Source organism: Emys orbicularis, chromosome 10 (assembly GCF_028017835.1).
Source record: "Emys orbicularis isolate rEmyOrb1 chromosome 10, rEmyOrb1.hap1, whole genome shotgun sequence".
Classification (NCBI taxonomy): Eukaryota; Metazoa; Chordata; order Testudines; family Emydidae; genus Emys; species Emys orbicularis.
Window position 1 is genome coordinate 19,488,190 of NC_088692.1, and position 20,029 is coordinate 19,508,218.

The window sequence follows — 20,029 nt, forward strand, 5'->3', positions numbered from 1 at the left end:
CTGGTATCGTTTTTCTTGATTCAAGTAAACACATGGCCTGATTTAAAAAAAAAAAAAAAATGAAGTGACTAATTATTGGTAAGTCTTTGAGACTCCCGTTTTCAAAACCTGGCATTTGAGGAGACGAGCTTTAGCTTTAATATGAGATCACAATAAACAACGCCATCTCTTTAGGGCTAGCTAAGGAAGCGTAAGGTACTAGTAGTGGCCTGCAAAGGATAAAATCCTTCTACCAGCATAAAAGGAAGATCTCCTTCAGTGTCAGTGAGAGACCTGTGGTGAAATACTGGCCCCAATACAGTCAATGGGAAAGTTTTGCCATGGTCATCAATGGAGTCAGGATTCTACCACTGAGATTTTGGGGCCAACAGTGCTACAACTATTGCTCCATGTATGTATATGAAGAAGCTGGAACAACAATGAGGTCTGTATAGATGCAAGCCATTCATACGCTGCAATAAATAGAATCCATAGATACCCATGAGAGACAATTCCTTCCCTGTGTCGGTCCTAGGTCAGTGCAGTTATTCACTGACTCTTACATGCAGTGGACTGTAAACATCCAATCTAGCCATCAGTTTCACTCAGGTACAGGGGCCAACTTGTAGACATTTAGATCCCTTCCATTTTTAAATAAAATCAACCAATATAATATAGCACAGTATGCAAGATTATCCACTAGTCAAAAGGCCCCTGCTAGTGGACTACTTACAACTGGGTATGTTTATAGCCTCAAGCCTTGAGAAATGACAACTCCTCTGTATTAACATGTGCCTTTTAATTTAGCAGGGCAGGAGTCCTAATACCCTCAGGTTAATTAGACTCCCATCTTTGTAGATACAAAAATATAAGTTTCCTGTACAATTGGTAGTTTATCACATCACAAATAAGTTAAGCCCATAGTAAGCCACTCTTTTCTTCAGGATCCAGAGCACCTATAAAAGTAATGCTTGTAAAATCCTTTGAGTTTCAAAGCCTGAAATGTTGGCAGCTTTACATGTTCAGTTTAAGCGAGATACACTACAGGATGTTTGATCTAAACTGCTTTTAATTAATTTTGGAGTGTAACATTTGGATATGTTCAGGCTCAAAGAAATAATCAATCCTTTCCTATTTCATTGATGCTGCACAATGAATTATTTATGACTGAATCACAAGAAGACAAAAATACCAAACAATATGCACTCTATATTATCCTTCCTCTCTAGTTTAAATATTAAGTCTACCGTTGCTTATTTGAAAAGCTAGCATAAAAGGAGATAAGGGGGCAAGGGTAAAATCTAATTTGGTGCGGCACAAAAGGACAAATACATATGTTATTTTTCTAAGTGTAACTCTTCTGCAAGATGCCATTGGGATCAAAAAGCTGTAGGTCCTTCTTCAAACCAATCATCACCAGCCCAACCTCCCACCGAGAATTTCTGGAATAACTAAATACCATCCTTGGGCACACTTAATAGGCAATACTTCTCCATTCAAAAGTTCAAGAATGAAGACTGTATTAGGGGAAAAGTAACATCAACAATATACCTAAAGGAATGATCAGTAAAACACACACCTCCATGGTAACTTTGGCAGTAGTCCTAACTCGGTCCCCGCCCCCACCAATGAGATCATCCAATAGGTAAATGTCTCTTTACCAGGTCACTTCCCCCTCCACTAAATACCAACTCTCTGGTTTGGTGTCGATGGGTAGTGTAGATCTAGAGACACAAGTGCACTTAGGCTGGCCTGTCTCCAGTCCCGTGGGAAGTGCTGCCTGGTCCTGTCCTGTCCTGACCCAGTGTAGCAGGGTGAGCACCCGCTCCAGCCCTGAAGGGGTTGGAAAAGCCCTGCAGAGAGCTGGGGCTGGGGAAGGGAGCAAAATCCCGGCTGATTGGGGGAAGTGGCTGCAGATGGAGCCACACCCCAAACAGACTAACCGGGCCTTATAAGAAGGCCAGGGCAGCCAGAAGCTCAGCGGTCTCTCCTCTAGCTGTGGAGGGAGACAGGCCTGGCTGCTGGAAGGTTGAGAGGTACCTGGGAGTAAGGCAGGGCTGGGGAAAAGCCAAACTGGAGCCGGGGAGCTCCAGGCTGGTGACTCCCCAGGCTGTAGGGCCTGGTTCTAGGCCCATAGAGGTACTGAAGGTGGAAGAAGGCAGCAGGCCAAACCCAACCTTGCCAGTGATGAGTGGCATACACTGCAGTCTGCCCCAGGGAACGGGGGCTAGTTGGTGACTGGCAGTAGCCTTACACTGAGGCAAGTTGGGGGTAGGGGGTGGGGGTTCTCCTTAGTGGGGAAACCCTGAGGCTGAGGGGTTACTGCCAGAGGGGCAGCACCCCAGAAAAAGGGGCACCGGGGTCTGGGAGGGACACGGGGCCAGTGGTAAGGTGGATCACCCTGCAGAGGGTGCTCCTGGGTCGATGAGCTAATTCCCGGAAGAGACCAGCAGGAGGTGCTGCAGGGGTGAGTTCACACTCGCTTACACCCAGCTATAGTGATTCCAGTTTTATTTATTGGCTGGGTAGAAGGGGCCTCACTGGAGTTCACTTAGCTCTGCTAATGTCCTCTGTGGCTTCAGTGAAGGGCCCTTTTGGTATTGCACCTAGCTGAAGAGCTGCCGGTGCATTCTCTCTGTCATGGAGTCATCTGTGCATTGTCTCCAATCAAAGAGCCACCTCTGCAGTGACTCTTACAGCAAAGTCCTCAGCCTGAGTCATCTCTCCCCATGAAGTGCTCTGCGCTAAACATAGCAGGATCCTCAGGGTAGGAGAACCAAAAGCATACAGGACCCTTGAGCAGAGTCCCCACCACAAGGAGCTCTTTTCTCTCAGGCCACATCTGAACGGAAGTTGGGAACATGCTTCCCAGCTCTCCTCAAGCTAGTATGCTAAAACTTGCAGCATAGTCAGGGTTGCAGAGGCAGCAGCTTAGCCTAGCCGCCTGAGTGCAAGTCCTCCCGAACCCCCTAGGTATGTTTTGGGGCAGGTGGCCTGAACCACCACCTGTACTACCTCTGGTTACCCTGCTATTTTTAGCATGTTAGGTTGAGCAGATGAGCGCATCTGTCTACCGAAGCTGGGAAGCATGCTCCCATCTCAGAATAGATGTACCCTCGGTTCAGTTCTCTTACCCAGCCAGTTCTGAGTTTGTGTACAGTTCAGGTGGCTCCTAAAGAGAGTCATTGGAGGAATTCTAGGTAAATATCTTATGCAAATGAAGCTCTCTGTAGCTATGCTTCCCACTGTTCACCAATAGATGGAGGAGCCTGAAACGCCTTCTCCTCTGGAACGTCTGCCCATTTGGAGTTTGGGTAAATAGCTTATATTGATGAAGTAACCGTTCTTCCCATATTCACCAACAGATAAGCATAGAAACTCCTTATCCTAAACCAGTGGTTTTCAACCTGGGAGTCCGCAGACCCCTGGGAATCCACAGTCTATGTCTAAAAGGTCCGCAAAAGGTGGTTGTTACCATAGAACAGTGGTTTTCAACCTGTGGTCTGCAGACCCTGGGGGTTCACAGACTAAGTCTTAGATTTCCAAAAGGGTCCGCACCTCCATTCAAAATTTTGTAGGGGTCCGCAAATGAAAAAGGTTGAAAGCCACTGCCCTAGACTAGAGCTTCAGTCCACCTAGTTTACACAAGTAATGAAGACTGTACTTAGTGATCAGCCAGCTCTATAATTTCTTATGTGTACAAACAGCAAATGAGGATTATTCTCTTGATAATTAAATTATAACAAATAAATATGTAGATCTGAAGCAGCTGACTTGAGTAATGTTCATGCTCTTGTGACAATCTCATGTGGGAAGCCATCTCAGAGGTTGGTGGAAAGCTGTCAAAAGCTACACACCTCACAACACAGAAGGTAGAAAAGGGAACTTTTTCCTTCCACTCCACCCCTTCTCCCCACCTATATAATTTCATTGCATTTTCCAGAATTTAAGTCTAAATATTTGTCATGTAGTATGTAGCCTTCTCTTAGGGTGATGTTCCGCATACTGCATTCCAAAATATTAAATCCAACCCTAATGAGCCCCTTTTCGTAAACTCCTTATCATACATTTTACACGCATATGCGGGAAATGTCAAATACGTGAGAGGATTTCAGTGGAGCTCTGACAATTTATACCAGCTGAGAATCTGCCCTGAGATCTTCTCAGAATATTTCCTTTTAAATCTTGTCTCAGGTGCTATACGGTCCATGCCACCCAAACATGTAACTGTCCTGCAGAGGGAGCCCTAACCAGGAGGGAAAATTATCTTGAGTTCCATTGAGTTCTTGCCAATCAGACACGCTCTTCACTGCAAAGTATTACCACTGTTATGTGACATGAGCTGTACAACAGTATCTGTCAAACTGACAGGTTTCCGCTTTTTTTTTAATAGTTGCTCTTTCAGTGCACATTCCCTGACTAGCCTCTGCAATCATTCAGTTTAGCTGATCTGAATCCCAATCTTCATGTGAAAATCAAAGGATTTCACACTGACACAGCGAATCCCCCTTTACGCTACATAATTCCTTGTGCTCGAGTCAGTTCCCAAGTTGATCCAGAGCGTGTCCCAGATGTTTCCTAATGCTATTAAAATTCATTTCTGTTCAAGATCATTGCTAGGGAATGCCTTGTTGACAGATTAGCCTTTATTTGCGGAGACATATACCAAAAGGGACAAGCACAATTGACCCTAATTATCTCCTACACAAAGTGTTAGAGCTAAAGAGTAGATCTAAGGCTGTACATTTCCCTGATGTGGAGCCTGGCATTTCAGCTTGTTCATTGAGCAATACCAGTGGGTGTCTCTGTAGGAGCAGTAGCAGTGGAGGAAGAGAATTAAAAACCAAGATGTTAAATTAAAATACATATACTATCTAAAGGATGAGCTCTTACTATAACCAGAATTTAACAATTATCCTAACGGCATAGTCTTAATCAATGTCTCAACTAGATTCCTAAGTGATTCTGGCCTCCGGATAATTTCAGTAGCCATCATGTCTGTCTATAGTCATCTCCTTTTCCTTGATTTGTCTTTCAAACCTTTCTGATGCTAAAATGCTTCTTTCAAAATCATTATCCAGTGCAATGGTGAGAATACATTAGTGGCATCATTATCACCCGATAACCAACAATCATATCTTAGCATGGGAATACTTGGTAGCAAGCCAGCATTTCATATGGATGCTCCAGTTTATAGTGATACAATTCAGCATGAAATCTCATGAGGGCATGTAAATATTTATCATTATTGTTATCCATAAACCACGTCCAAATTTTCACTAAGGCTGCCAAATCCTTGTTAGTTCCAAACTCAGGTTATGCTTATCCTGTGCCACCCAACGATCTGGAATTGAACGCCGACAGGCCCTAATCCAAGTGGTTGTAGGCTTGTCAGCAAACTATAGAAAGAGTCTAGTCAAGTTGATTTTTGGCACAGTCAGATCTGCTCAGATGTGACTGCATCTCCTTATGGAAAAGTCCTATAGACTTTAACAGAAAATAATCTTTATTCCTGTGTAGCAGGGATAATATTTGCTATTATAATGTCTATAGGATGGTTAGTAGATCCTGGTGAAAGGATATCATTCTCGATTTAATTCTATAGGTGGTGTGTGTGATTTCTACAAAATCCTTTTAAATGTGTATAGAACTTTATTAAATCTATGTGGAACTCTGTTGGCTAGAACATTATTAAATTTAATTGGACTTTTTCATTAGAGGTAGTGATTGATCAAATAATCCCTCATTCAGTACTACCACTAATCCTGATTCCCTTTTAGTTCAAAACAGTAGGGTTTGCGTTGTATCCACACTTACAGCCAACAAATCCTAAGTGGCTTATGAATTTGTGAGAGTAAATGCACCCTCTTCCCATAGCATTCTAGATTTCAACCAGGAAATTTTTCCCTAGAGGTACTTCACCTGGGTTCTCCCCCCCCCCCCCCCCCATGTAAAACACTGACCAGCCTTGACTCTATTTAGCTTGAGAGAGATGAAAGTGGAAAACCTAATACCACAATCATATTGAAAACAAATATAAGGGCACTCTTTTATGAAGGTATACAGAATGTGGATCCTATGAGATAAGTGAGACTTCATCCTAATTAAAGTACAAATTGGAAAGAAGACTGAAGATCTCTGAGAAATGGCCAATTCACTATTAATGGAGAAGCTAGATAAACATTGCATGATTTTCCTGGACCCTCTGAGACATAAACAATGCAATTAAATGGGAACATTTACTTGCACTCTTGATGGTATTACCTAAGGGATGGCAGATGCCAGATAGTTCAGTGTTTATTAGAGGCAAGTAGCAAGTTTGGCAACTGGAATTGGCTCATCCCCCTCTCTCATTTTTGTAATTTTATAACACCATATGGCCACTACAGATTTCTCCGGCTATCTTTTGGGTTACGTTCAGCTGTTTCATAGAACATTTAAAGTGAAGTTAAACATATTGAAGATATAATGATCAGTACTGAAGATACATTACCAGGGATTGTTAAAAAACCTTGCCAATACAGAAGTGCAGACTACTGTTTCAGACATTTATAAACTAGCTAATATTTGTTAATCAGTTGCTTGGTACCTCTGCTTTTCAGACTCTGTCCGAATAGACAGGTCTCACAGTATAGCCAGAACCCCAGACTGCCTCGGGCAAACCTGCCAAGGGAACAGGCTCCAGAAACATGTGCCCCTCATAGACGACAGTCTTCCTCCCAACTCAGAGTTTAACCCTATATCGGAAACAGCAGCCATCCACCAGACCACAATCACTGTGATGAGACACAGGGAGAGGCAGGGCCGGCTCTAACTTTTTTGCTGCCCCAAGCAGCCAAAAAAAGCGCCGCCCCGCCCCCGAGCGCCGCGCCCCGCGCCACCGCCGAGCGCCGCACCGCCGGAGCCTGCCCCCCCCGCCGAGCGCCGCCAGAACACACCCTCCCCCCCAAGCGCCACGCCCCGCGCCGCCCCCCCCGCCGAGCGCCGCCGGAACCCCCCCCCCGAGCGCCGAGCCCCGAGCCGCCCCCCCGCGCTCCCCGCCGAGCGCCGCCGGAACACACCCCCCCAGCGCCGCGCCACTGGAGCGCCCCCCCTGCGGAATGCCGCGCCGCACCCCCCCGCCGCCCCTTACCAGGTGCCGCCCCAAGCATGTGCTTGGTTGCCTGGTGCCTGGAGCCGGCCCTGGGGAGAGGGGTCATTTGTCCCAGATGATTTATGGCTTTACAGAGCATTATCAACATCTTTAGCTGGACCCAAAAGTGAACTATAGGCCAGAGCAGCGTATGGAGTACTGATGATATATATTCAACAGAGTTCGCCTTACTCAAATCAAAAGCCATTGCATTTTGATAATGCTGTTTGTATAGCCTGCCCCACAACAGTGGAGGTATTGAACATCATACGGAAAACACTCATAGTATTTCTAGTCTTGAAGTTCTTGGTTTATAGATTTTAAGGCCAGAGGGGCCTCACAATCATCTAGTTTGACCTTCTGCACAACACAGACCACAGAATTTCATCCAGTTCTCTCCAAACCGAACCTTTTGAAGTTCAGCCATCGTTCATTTTAACACAGATTGGACTCTGATTCCGTAACCCCAACGGCAATTCAGACCTCATGAGCTGCCATGGCTACTTCGCCCTAATAGAGTAAGAGAGCCACTGTAGTTAGGTTGCAATGCTGTTGCTGGAACATTTCTATAACCCGGGTTTTACATTTAAGATGTAGGGGGAACATTTTAGGCTTGGGTGGAAGTCCAGTCTCCTTCTAGCTAAATCATCTCTTCCTTTTTTGCAACTTTCCATATTGGTTTTATGGGACTGAATTTTCTTCTTTACTATACACCTCTACCCTGATATAACACAGCCCAATATAACATGAATTCGGATATAACGCGGTAAAGCAGTGCTCCGGTGGGGGCAGGGCTGTGCACTCCGGCGGATCAAAGCAAGTTCGATATAACGCAGTTTCACCTATAATGCGGTAAGATTTTTTTGGCTCCTGAGGACAGCGTTATATCGGGGTAGAGGTGTACTTGCAAAAGTTTCCACAATCCACTTGTCTCCTCAAATCCCATCTCTCTTCCCCCAAACCCACCACCGACACACACACTTCTTCACCGTAAACCAAACAAGCAGTCTGGGATTACCAGGGCTCCACCTGTGTGGATTCTTAAACAAGTGACACCAGGGACTGTAAAACTCTTTCTAGTTCTAGTGAATCAAATTGGACAAAGTATTGTTTGAAAAAAGTTTGATCTAAATGGATCCTGGTTATACCCACCCTTCCAAGTTCCCCCTACTAAATGAGAACTACATACATGTAATGGAGTTCTGATACTTGTGGCCACAGTAGAGTCAGAAAACCTAAACAGTAATGCCAATGAGTTAGCAGGTAGCTCAGGGCTTGACTCTCTGAAGTTCCAAGTGCCTTCCAATTCTCACTGAATTCACAGAGAGTTGAAGGCATATGGCATTTCATATGATGAAGCCCTACATTGGCCTGATTATCAGCAAAGTATTTATGCTACAAGCACATGGCATAATGGTTAGTGCAGTGTTGCAATTTATTCAGTAAATATCTTAATTATCTATTAATTTGTCTCTGAGATCTGTGGGAGGGTAAAGCATTCAGAGTACATGCTCCTCCAAAGTGCCCAGCAAAATAACTCAAGATGGTATTTACATTCTACTGTTCTTTCAGATTCGTGGACTTAAACATCAACAAGTTCAAGCCTGAACGCTGTGGCATGCCAATGAGGCTGGGCCTCATTAATTTTTAATCAACCTTTATCCACCCTAGTTTTTTAAATGAACTGTTACTAATGACTAGTCATATGTCAGTCTAATGAATGGGATGCAGACGTGCATTAAAATAACCAAATTAGCTTTTTTGGAATTTTGTTACATTTCTATGGCACTCAGCCCCAGGTAATTATAGTTCAGCACTACTTGCCCATATTAAAGTCTATTTATTTATTTGAAGTCTTTAGGCAGGGCATCCTAATTTAGCTCATGTCAGTTGTTTTAGAGGCACTTTTCTTATTAACAAAGAGATAAATCCATACAGACTGTGTAAAATGGACGCTAGAACATCAATTAACCACACACAGGATATACAAGAATAGAAAACAACCATGAAAAACAGAAAAATATGAGTGAACTCAATCTTTAAGCATACGATCATATCTCAGGGTTTCCTTGAACGAGGAAGGCTGAGCCTATGGCTCAAGGTAGTAAAGAGATCTAATTTCTGTGGATAATTTAGTGCTAAGAACCAAAGTGGCCCCATGACCTTTATTACAGATCATTAGATTATAACAAATAACTTTTTTTTTTTTTTTGGAAAATTTAAAGACAGGTGATTGAGTGCCAAAACTATGACACCCTAAAGGGGCCTGATTTTCAGAGACACCCAAAAATACTAGTCCCTTTTGAAAATATAGGGCATTATTAAAAAGTTAATGGACAGCCTATCCAGGATTTCAGAGCTTATTCTTCCATCACTATTTAAGCAAAATTCCTATGACCTCCAATCAGAATTCTGTGCATAGGACAAATATGTGGCAGTACACGGAGCTAGACAGCCAAGTTAACTGTCCCAGATACTACAGGAAGACAGGACCAGCCACCAGTGAAGGTCAATCTTCCTTCAGTAATCTGTAGTAGTAGTATGTTACCAGATCCCCGTACTATTGCTGGGACCCCACCGACCCTCCCTTCATACAAGGGTATTTAGAGCAAAGGAGTTGGCCCCTTATCGTACTCAACGTTAGGTGCCTCAATCAGTCTACACCTGCTTTAGGCAATGTTCTCCCCTAATCTTGCTTCCAGTTCTGGTTTGTCCAGCCCCCTACTGAATGACTGCAATGGACATTTGCCAAGCTGTGACAAGGTGAACCCTTTCCAACCTAATCTGTTTACCAAGTCTCTGGGTTGCTGAAAGGAAAGTAAAAAAAATCCATCTACTTTAGGCTAATCTGGCAGAGAGGGAAACATTCTGTCCAGCCCCAGAAAGATATATAGCAGGATTGCCCAGAACAAGTCCCACAAACCAGGCTATTCTAACCCCAAGGAGATGGTTGGGAAGAGAGATTGCTACTAGACAAAGAATGGTGACCAAGGAAGGGCAGACAGCCATCCCTCAGGGCTATGGGAGCCAGTTCACTCCCTCTGAAGCATCTGGCACTGGCCACTGTCAGAAGACAGGATACAGGACTAGATGGCCATTCTTGTGTTATGTTCTAATGGCCTTCTGGTGCACCCTTCAATCCAGCCAATCAGCAAGGGAGACTCCCTTGGCATGCCACCCCCATGCCCAAACCTACCAGGAGACTGAGTGCCTATGAGGAGAGGGAAAAGAGGAGGTAAAAGCACTCCAGGATTTTCTTATCCCTTGTGGCCCCCACCTCTGAGGCTGCGGTGAGTGAGTGGGACAATTTGCATTTAATTCCAATTGTATTCCCCTTTGGGGATCAATTATGCCTTCAGGTATATTGTGCACTGACATCCATAGGAGCCCCAGGCTCACATCCCCAGACAGAATTGAGGAAGATGCACAGTTCTGTAATCAGCCTCCTGTTGATAGATTACAGGAAAGGCAGAGAAAATGCTTAAGTAAGGTGGATACTTATTGGATTCTTTCAGGCAGGAGCCTTATTTAACAAAATGTAATACAGAACAATCTTATTTCAGGCCCCCACTAAATGACTTCTAGGCTGACAGGCCCAGAGAATGAAATAATTTCTATAATATAACTACATTAAAGGGACTGTATTGGCAGCAGCAATGCAAGCTTCTCCATACCAGCCTGACCAAGAACCTAGAGGGACATCTCTACAGGCTGAGAAAATAGTCATGGACAGAGTAAGGTCAAAGGTCTGGACTAAGACTGCACATTAGTCTCTAATGTGGGTGTCCCATTCATTAGACGGACATATGGACTAGCCATTAGTAATAGTTTGTTTCAAAGGCTATGTGGATAAAGGTTCATTAAAAATGAATGAGGCCCAGCCTCACTGGCATGCCACAGCGTTCAGGCTTGAACTTGTTGATGTTTAAGTCTGAAAATCTGCAACAGTAGGATGTAAATACCATCTTGAGTTATTTTGCTGGACGCTTTGGAGGAAAATGAACTTTGAAAGTGGTGGTGGTTTTCATATTATATGCTCTTGTCAACTGGCAACTAGTTACCAAAGTGCTAGCTGATGGTAATCTGAATTAGATTCAAATTGCTGACCTCAAGGTAAAGGCATTGTATCTCATTCTGAGTCCATTTCCCAATCTCTCTCGAATTCTGGTACACTATAACAATGTTAAAGTACATGGGAGAGATGGGCCAAGAAGGGAGAAATGTGTGGTATAGCCCTGGTCTACAACACTTACGTGTGATAAATCTGTCACAAATTTCACAGCTTTACAAAGAAAGAGAGATTATTAGAATTACAATTACAGATTACAATTTGGAATCCATACCCTGTCATTGCAGATTATGGACCAAGTCTTCAACTGGCATAAATCGGCACAGTCCCATTGACTTCAATTCAGCTATGTTAACGTACACCAACTGAGAATCTGGCTATATGGGTGTGGAACAAGTAAAACCAGAAGCTACTGTACGCAATAGCCATTGCTGCTCATAGAACAGTTTCTAAATGATTGCCATTCTTTTTTGTAACACTAAAGAAGTCTGCGATAAATAACCTCAAGTGCCACAAAAAGATTTATGAAAGGAAGAATGACTTACCAGGCATGACTAGAACTACCTGAAAAATAAGTAAAGCTCTCTATTGCCTCAGAGAATTTATTGTTTTCCTTTTTAGTTTTATTTTAACTTTCTCTCTTTTTTTTTTTTTGGTCTTCAGCAAACTCTTTCTATCAATGTTGCAGCCTAACTTAAAATGCCACATCATCAGTCTTCAGAGAATACTCCTCTCCTTTCCCCTCACTCCGCCCACAGAGGTAGGTAACCAGCAAATCTAGTAGTCTCCAGATGCAGACGGGTTAAGTGACTTGCTCAGAGTCCCACAGGTCAGAGTCAACTCCCAGTCCCAAGCCCATAACCACTGGACCAAATATCTTTTAATTGCTAACCACAGTTGAAAGTTTTGTTTATGAATTACTGATGAGAAAAACTACAGGCGGGCTTGCAGGAAAATAAACTGCATTTATAAATACTGCAGCAGCCACCATCAATTATATAGCAGGTCCCAATTTCTGAAGTCAAATTTTAAACCAAATATATTCATAGACACCATATAAATGCCTAACCTCTCAAAAATTGAAATGGGTTCTTTTTTCCTTGGACCCATTCAGCCACCATTGACAACCTTGGGCAGATCCTCAGCTGGTGTAAACTAGTGTGGCTCCACTGATTTAAATGGAGCTGTGCTGATTTACACTGCCTGAAGATTGGGACCTGTGCCTGCAATGTTGCAAAAGCAAGGCAGAAACGTTGTGCCAAATTATTAACCAATTTATTGGACTCAATAAAACCAAATTATTGAGTCCAAGACTCAAAATGACTTTCAGGTTTAAAGGCGCATTCTTAAACTGACAGCGTAAAGCAGTAATACGTAAACCAATCTATAAAATCCTATACACATAAAACAAAGTTGGGAATGTGCAAAAGGACCCTCTGTTGTAGGAAAGGTCTATTTCCTGTATTCCTGTCTCTGTGCTGTTCGTGAGCACAAAAGGTTAAAGGAGGATTTAGCCAATGTAAGAAATCAATATTGATAAAGTATTTTCTGTTTCTCCTGAACCTCAAGCTGCATATAAATAGAGAGAGCAAATTAATCACTATAAATATTGAGGAAAGGGAATAATAATGCCAATAATTTTGTTTTCTATTATTAGTTTCTTCTTAGAAAACAAAGTTTAAAGTTTAGCAGATATAGTTTGAGGGAGACAAATTCAGACAAACTGAAAACTTGTGCTGCTGTTTTGCTCATTCCATTGCAGGCCAGAGTGAACACTGATCTGAATTATGTTGATTTAACCCAATAAAGAGTTAATTATTATTTGTATGACCTTAGAGCCTAGAAGCTCCAGCTGCGACTGAGGCCCATGGTGCTAGGCGCTATACAAACAGATTGTGAGAGGCAGTCCCTGCCCCAAAGAGCTTACAATCTAAATAGAGAAATTAGACAAAGGGTGGAGAAAAGGCATTATCATCCCTGTTTTACAGAGGGGGAGCTGCAGTACAGAGAGATTAAGTGACTTGTCCAAGGTCACACAGGATGTCTGTGGCAGAATCAGGAATTGAACTTAGATCTCACAAGTGCCCAGACCAGTACCTTAACTAAAACAAACCACTCTTCCCATCTTTTACAGGTCCTTCATTGCTGCTTATATGATATTGTAGTGATCTGATATATTAGACAAACAAATAAGGTGCTTCCTAGAACACGGCACCATATTAAAAAATATTCTGCAATGACTTTAGCACACAATGTATGCATGGAAGACAGTCCTATTAACTATAATGACACCACTCACAGTGTGTCCAGTTAAGCATGTGTGTAAGTCTTTGCAGAACTGGGGCCTTTGGGTGTTATCCTGCAACCCTCACTCAGGTGAGGCACCTACTAATGGGACTTTTGACTGAGTGAAGACTGCAGGGTTGGGCTCAGTGTGGCCACAACTAATATTTCTTTCAATTTAGATTAGAGCCAATACCTGGTTACGGTGACCAGATAGCAAGTGTGAAAAATCAGGACACTTTTTTCGGGCAGAGGGTGGGGTATAGTTGCATATATAAGCTAAAGCCCCTAATATCAAGATGGTCCTAATAATATCAGGATGTCTGGTCACGGAGTTCAGATCTGGATTGGGAACAGATTTTTCTCAAAGTCTGGAGATGTCGGGCCCCATCCAAAGCCCACTGAAAGACTCCCGTTCATTTCAGGAGACTTTGGATCAGACTGTAGTGCAGTGTGAATACTACAAACATTAGGATAAAGGAACAATTTTCATCTCAAGAGCTATGGAATATCAGTGACTTTTTATGTTCACTTTCCTTATGCATCTGTGGTATGTTGCTAATGAATTTACTCTTCCCAGTAACCATTCCATGCTATTAATAATACTAAGTTCTGTGACAGTACTGAGAATTTATGGAAGTAATTCTAAATGCACCCAACTCATAGTATCAGATAGGAATATTTTTTCCTCTCTGGCAGTTTCCTTTTTTGGTGTCCACTGGGGACATCACAAAAATTTTGCTGCAAAACTAGGCTTAGAGAATTTAGCAAATATTTATTTGAATTTCATCACTGTTCACAAGTTTAACATTTTTTTGAAAATATATTTGCAAAATATCCTTTTTAGTTAAAGCTGGATACACAGAGCATGGATGAAATTATTCACTCCATATTTCCAGAGCAACTTCTACAAGGCCTCCTGGATAAACACCTGTGTCTGGGTTAGAAGGTATCAACCCACAACTCTGGAGGTGGTGATCAAACTCATGGAGGAGCATCCATTTAACAGACCTGAGCTGGGACAGAGGGTTGGAGAATTAGCAGGGGTGAACCTGCAGAGAAGAAAAGGGAGGACAGCAAGGAACTCCTTCAGGGAGATGGGAAATTACCTGTTACCAACGTGGAAGACAGGGACACACAAGAACAGACTGCCCTTGTATGGACTGTGGGATGGCTGAATTGGGAGCTTGGGGGAGGGACAGAGAAAATTCCAACCATCTCAGTGAAGGTGGGGTGGAGATAGGAGAGTGGCCAAGTGGACACTGCATCTGGGTGTTCACTGTCTAGGAGAGATGTGGTGAAGCCACACTGGATCCTGCCAAGGAAGGTTGAGTCTGGAGTGTATCCATGGTAAGAGAAAACTCTGCCCAGTGGCTGAGATCACTCTCTGGGCCTCCAGGGTTTTCAGCTGAAAAAAAGAGGTTGGTGTTGTGGATAGGTTGCCCCATCAGGTAGAGCCCCTTCCCCTTTAATAAGAAAGTAGGCATCTGGGATCCAGAGCAGAAGGGAAGTGAGCTGTCAGTAAAGTCAGAGAAAGGGATTGAAGTAGGGGAGCCATAGAACCCTATACAACAGGATGCATAGCAGGGGGTGAAAAAGGGGAATGAACATTCCTGAGGAGAATGTGGAGAAAAGGAAGAACTGGCCAAGAGGAAAAGGGGAAGCCCAAAAGTATTCGAGGAGGATGGGCTGTCCACAGAATGTTCAGGGCCTTGAGAGGAGGAACCCTGAGCTATGTTAGTAGAACCAGGAGAATGAGAGCAAAGGGCAAAAAAGCTGAAGAGATAGTGCATGCCCTGCCCCAAAAGAACGAGGGCAAGGGGGAGGAGACTAGATCCCCGAATTGCCCCTGGTATGAAGACCAGTGATCTGAGACAGAATTACGGGCACATCCCTCACCCATAAAGTGTGACTTCTGTGGGTGGAGGTAGGATAACCACACTGGGACAAGCACAGGAAAAAGGTACCTGGTGCCACCTCTAAAGGGCAGGTGCCCAGGAAAAGGAACCTCAGCATTTGACAAGGGAGGGAGGGAGGTGTGTGGCAGAGTGCTGAGGGCTAATAAGTGACTCATTATGCTGATCATTTAGACACCAATCAGTTCTCCTGGAGAAGGCAGATTGGTGATGCAGCTAATTAGCTTATCAGGCTGGGAGGACCAATAACCAATTAGCCGTCAGCTGAGGGGTATAAAAGAAGAGACAAGAAGGAAGTGAGAGGGAGAGACTTGGGCTAGCTGAGCCCAGTATGCTCTGAGATCTCAAGAAAGGGAGACCACTGTTCCCCCTCGGCCCTATGGGAAAGGGCAAGAAGCACTGTAAATACTTTGCTGCACAAAGTATTGGTGTTGGTGACAGGAATATAAATAAATTTGCCAGTTACTGGAGAGAGTCTGAGAGGTTTCTGGGACATCAGAGGATGGGAATGGAGCAAGGGTAACAACCACATTTTTACACATAGCCTCTCTAAATTCCTAGAGAGACTTAAGTTTGTCTTGGTAAACTTTTGAGAACCTTTTGTAAAACTTTGGATTTATTTTCTAAAATGCAGAATACAATAAAACATGTTAGATAAGGACTGGATTGTGCCATTTATTAGTTATAACCCTGAGAAGGGGGAGGTACAGAGATGCATCACTTCAGGAGAATTCATGGAAGGGTTGTTCCACAGGGGACAAATGGAAAAAAATATTTCAATTAATATTTTCAACAAACAAATTGTAGCACATAGGAATTGGGCAGTATCCCTTTAAATAGTTTGAGAGTCCTGTAGTAAGCCTCTGTGTCTTCTGTTGCAGAAGCCATCAGGAACTAACAAAGCAGCAGTGACTATATGTAGCTATGCCTTGTATGTTTGTATGTTAATAAACATGGTTCTTTGGAACCCAACTGTACCCATGTGATTTCCTTCTTTTCTTAATGTTGTGTAAAGAGCAAAGACAACACAAACCTATCTGCCTCTTATGGAATAATCCTATGTAATTTAATACAGATGAAATCAACAGGGTTCTATACTCTAAAAACGTACTGAAATTAATAAGTGAATAAGATCCAGTTTATAGTATTTTAAAGCAATCTACAGAATTGAATTGGGAATTCTGATTTTGTTACAGAATTCTGTAGGTTGGTTCAAAAATTACATAGAATGAGAGTTATTCCCCATCAAATTCTGCTGGATTTTTCCACAGAGGCCATTACTATTTAGACTCATCTCTCCATTGTATGTCTAAGGGGTCTGTCCCTTTGGTATCTAAGCTCAAGGTTTTGGAAGCTGCATTAAAACAGTTAGGCTAATGGAGTTGTATGCAATAGAATACCATGCAGTACTTGGTTTACCCTGAGGATGTAGTATGCATCTTCCAGGCTAACAAAACAAGACTAGCTGGTATTCCTATTTATTGATGAGCTATGACTGCCATCTGTTCATAGGTCTCTTGAAGGTTTACCCAGCGGGGCTTCTGGCTCACCTTTCTTGATAGTATTAACTCCCCAAATGTAAACCATAAATTTGCTTAACAGGTTGCAGATGCCATATATGGATTCACTGACTCTTCCTCAAGTTACCAGGAACCCAGGCGGTACATTTTATTTCTGCAACAAACAACAATGAATTTTCATCATTTTGAAAGTCTGATAGCAACTGCTCCAGGCATGCAGGCAGGTGCATGTTTCGCAAGCAGACATCATAAAGCTCTGACAGCTTCTTCTCAGCTGCTGTCATCCTAGTCAGTAATTTCCAAAAAGGTATTATAATATTCATAGCTGGTTCCGAACAGATTAGGCGTAGGCAGTAAATCATACGAGATTAACTTGGCAAAACATTTTTATCCTTTCATGTGCAGCTGTTCAAATTTCTGAAGCAATGGAGATTGTTTCATTATAATCTAATATCTAGGTGCTGTACCTCTGCCACATATGAAGGCGGGAAGGACTGAAGGAAGACAGCCAACTGCATTGTTAGCTTTATCACGTAAACTAAACACAAACTCCTTTCATTAGAACACATGTTATGAGGGCTTGATGCAACTTCCCCAGAGTCAGTGGGAGTCTTTCCATTCACCTCAGTGAGAGCAGGAGCAGATGACTTGAATGATGAGGAAGGAACCAGTGAACCAGAGAGCTGGTTTTTGTAGTGGTGGTGGTGAGGTAGAGAGGGGTGTGTGTGTGTGTGTGTGTGTGTGTGTGTGTGTGTGTGTGTGTGTAAACGGTGTTAATTTTTTTAATATGACAAAACGCACAATACAGAACAGGAAAAAGAAAAACCTACAGCACAATACCAGGAAACTTCTGGTACAATGGTACTCTACAGCAACAGAAACTGCCCCTCTATGCCCAACCGGGATTATTCACATACCTGTATTTGCAGGATCAGATGCCAATACATTTTAAAGGTTCAACATTCTTGGTTGCAGGTTTTCTAATCCATGCTGTGGACATTTTAGGAGAATACCTGGTGTCATAACTATAAAAGGAAGGGTAACAGCTCTCTGTGTACAGTACTAAAATCCCTCCTGGTCAGAGACTCCAAAATCCTTTTACCTGTAAAGGGTTAAGAAGCTCGGGTAACCTGGCTGACACCTGACCCAGAGGACCAATGAGGGGACAAGATACTTTCAAATCTTGGGGGGGGAAAGGCTTGTGTGTGTGTCCTTTGTTTAAGGGGTTGTTCGCTCTTGGGACTGAGAGGGACCAGACATCAATCCAGGTTCTCCCCATCTTTCTAAACAAGTCTCTCTTATTTCAAAATTGTAAGTAAAAGCCAGGCAAGGCGTCTTAGACTTACTTTGTTTTCTCAACTTGTAAATGTACCTTTTACCAGAGTGCTTATCTTGTTTGCTATACTTTGAACCTAAGACAGAGGGGATTCCTCTGAGCTCTTTAAGTTTGATTACCCTGTAAAGTTATTTTCCATACTGATTTTGCAGAGATGATTTTTACCTTTTGCTTTAATTAAAAGCCTTCTTTTTAAGAACCTGATTGATTTCTCCTTGTTTTAAGATCCAAAGGGGGTTTGGATCTGTATTCACCAGGAGTTGGTGAAAGGAAGGAGGGGGGAAGGGTCAATTTCTCCTTGTTTAAGATCCAAGCAGTTTGGATCTGTATTCACCAGGGAATTGGTGAAAGGTTTCTCAAGGCTTCCCAGGGAGGGAATTCTTAAGATGGTGGCAGCGGACCAGAGCTAAGCTGGTAGATAAGCTTAGCAGTTTTCATGCAGGCCCCTACATTTGTACCCTAAAGTTCAAAGTGGGGATACAGCCTTGACATGGTGGCAGCAGTGGGATCGTTTTAAACCCAAAAGCCAGTAAGAGATTTTTTTTTCCTTCTAGCTGCTTGGAGAGCAGAGCTGAAGGTAGATGCATATCTTATCTCTCCTTGCCTGAAGGCAGAGGTGTTAAGTTTTTTTTAACAAGGTCCTTTGTTAAGAGAAGGGTTCAATAAATGAGCAAACAACTGGTAAAGATAATTTACAAGCTGAATTGTGTTTTTTTTCTTTTTTACATCCTCGGAAGTAGCTAGTTAGAAACTCTCTGTTAACTCAGCAGCACTCAGCAGGAGCCTGAGCTAAATACATCCCAGTTTCAGTCAACTGCAGAGGGTGAGACCCAGCACAAGAAAACCAGGAAAATGACTACCAGTGAAGCAGCTAGCAAACTAGAACTGGCCAGACTAGAAGCAGAAGAAAATGAGAAAAAACATCAGAGACTACTTCAAATTAAAAAACTCGAGGAAAAAGCCAAACAGGAGGCCCATAAAATGGAAGCGTCGTGGGAAGGACCATTCACGGTCCAGGAGCGCCTAGGAGCTGTTAACTATCTCATAGCCTCCCCCACCTCCAACATAAAGCCTAAGGTATACCATGTTAATTCTCTTAAGCCCTTTTATTCTAGAGAATTAAACGTTTGCCAGTTTACAGCCCAGGAAACTAATGACGCGGAGTGGCCTGCAGGTGTCTACTATGAAGAAAAAAGGAATGGTGGCGTGGAAGAGGTGAACCTCTCCACGACCCTGGGACGTCTGCAGCGACAGCAGATAAAGGAGCTGTGCACAAGCTTTGCACCGATTTTCTCAGCCACTCCAGGACGGACCGAACGGGCATACCACTCCATTGACACAGGTAATGCTCACCCAATTAGAACCCCACCCTACCGGGAGTCACCTCATGCCCAAGTGGCTATACAAAGGGAGATCCAGGACATGCTACAGATGGGTATAATCCGCCCCTCTACCAGTGCATGGGCATCTCCAGTGGTTCTAGTTCCCAAACCAGATGGGGAAATACGCTTTTGCGTGGACTACCGTAAGCTAAATGCTGTAACTCGTCCTGACAACTATCCAATGCCACGCACAGATGAGCTATTGGAAAAATTGGGACATGCCCAATTCATCTCTACTTTAGACTTAACCAAAGGGTACTGGCAAGTACCACTAGATGAACCCGCTAAGGAAAGGTCAGCCTTCGTCACCCAGGCAGGGGTGTATGAATTCAATGTACTCCCTTTCGGGTTGCGAAATGCACCCGCCACCTTCCAAAGACTTGTAGATGGTCTCCTAGCAGGATTGGGAGAA